A 2168-nucleotide genomic window follows, 5' to 3' on the forward strand; every position below is an offset into this window, starting at 1 on the left:
TTCGAAAATGTGCAGATTAAGCTTTTAGTGTGTGTAATTTTGTGATATCTTGAAAAATTTTATAAAAACAACAAAAAACCCTAACAGTGTTGTATATCAAGTTTTTTTTTCCCCAAAAAGTGTGAAAAAAAACAACTTGAAAGAGTGGAAGGCTGTAGATTTGCATGGGAATTGCACTGCACTGAGGTGCTGCACTGAGGTGTTGGGGAAACCCAGCCTGGTAAAGGCAGAAGTGCTTCTGGAATGCAAGCTAGCTTTCTTCAAAAGAATCCAGAGAATATAAATTTATTTTTGTCATATGATTGGGTATTTGTCAAAAATACGACAGGTGAATGATAAACGTGGGGCAAGGTAATGAAAGTGAATACTTCACCTGCTGGCCTCTAGAGCTGCTCAGTGTCCCTTTAGTAAGCTGGACAAAAACACCACCCCAGTCCATCCACAGCTCTGGCTGCCTCTCAGGAATTCCCCTTTCACTTCCCACAGGCTTGAATCTTCCCTCTCTTCCCTTGCAGATAGTGGAAAAAACAATCCTTGCATTGCTGATGGTTTCACTGCCTGGTTCATCAACTCTCAGGAACTGATGGGCCTTGGTGAAGGGCATAGCTGTGTATCCAACATCCTTTCCCAGGCCTTTTAGGTCCATTTATTCCAGCCTTAACTATGTCTTAAGATAGTGGTCTATAACTGACCACTTTGCAAGTCTTGGACCTCGTCTAAAAATTCTCCCATGTGCCTGCTGAAGAATTTTTAGGTTTGTCTTTATTTCTTCTGTTAACAAATAACCATACAAACACTTCAAATCGTTACCCTGCCTAAAACCAGATTTTTGTTGTGCTCAAAATACTGGATTCTAAATAGCTTTTTAAAATGGAAGATTCAAGCTGGCTCTTGTTCCTGTTGGAGAGCAGATAATGTTTTCCTACACTGAGCAGCAGTAGCCTGTCTGTGTTCTAACAGGGATTTGGATTTCTGTGGGAGATAAAGCATTAGAATGGATGGAAAAGAGTTTGTATTCATGGCTGCAGCCTTTGCTTCAGGAACTGCTGAGGTGACAAATGACACTCCCTGGGAGAGGACACTTCAGAGGAGCTGCGGATCTCCTCCTGACAACTCCCACAGCTACACCAGGCTCGATCTGTCACCTCAATAGCTTTCTTCTCTGCTGTCTTCAGCCCCTGTACTTTTGGGATTTCAGGTAAACAACCCTTCACCTGGCACACAGGTTGTGTCAAAGCAAGCTTAAACCCAAGCTGTGAGCACCTGTTAATGTTAAAAAACATTCACCTTTAACCATAAATTAAAAGCCAGGAGAAGGATTTACTTTCCATCTCTAAGCAAGTCTGCAAGGCCAGAGTTACATTATTGCTGATGTTTAGGGGGAAAGGAATAAATAGCCAAATCTTTTGTACTGTTCCATACAGAGGAATAGCACCTCTTCCTAGAGGAAATAAAACACCACAAACTCTTATTGTGTTGTCAAACAGAATATTGTCCAAGAGACTCAAACAAAGCCTATGAAAGGTTTTACTGCTCCCTGCCCTTTACAGCAAAAAACGGTAAAATCAAACTGATTCTGCAGGAAGAAAAAAAAAACCATTACAAAATAGCTCAGCACTGAGATATTTAAAGTGAAACAACATGCATAGCAGAGTGCCAAACTGATTTTATATGCTGTGTCCAAGTCTGAATGATGGAAAATTTAAGCCTTAGTCAAGGAAAAGTTGATCTAGCTCAATAAAAAGATACAAACAAGTACAAGCACGTGAGATAATTCTGTAGTCCTTACTGGAAATTTAAAATGTTCAGATCAAGTAACAACATGGTACTTTATTTTCCTCTTTAAACCAAGGAGGTTTCAAAATACATCCACTGCCAAAATGAAGCATTTTTGGGAAGTGGTGTACAAAATGAGGCAAAATGTCAAAACAAATGATGACTAAAACTAATATTACACCAAGTCTACCCTATGAAAACAAGTCATATATTAAACTGGAAATGTATTTTGTTTCTGAAGATGAGACATTCTTCCATCAAGACGCTCATGTTGCTTAAACAAAATTTACCACAGTATCAACATGCCTGTCATTTTACCTACCAGTGAATTTTGACCAGAAGATTGACACAAATGTTCCAAGGTTGAACGCCTCCATCAAATTTTTATAATT

The sequence above is a fragment of the Pyrgilauda ruficollis genome, unplaced genomic scaffold (assembly GCF_017590135.1).
Source record: "Pyrgilauda ruficollis isolate IOZ18807 unplaced genomic scaffold, ASM1759013v1 scaffold58, whole genome shotgun sequence".
Lineage (NCBI taxonomy): Eukaryota > Metazoa > Chordata > Aves > Passeriformes > Passeridae > Pyrgilauda > Pyrgilauda ruficollis.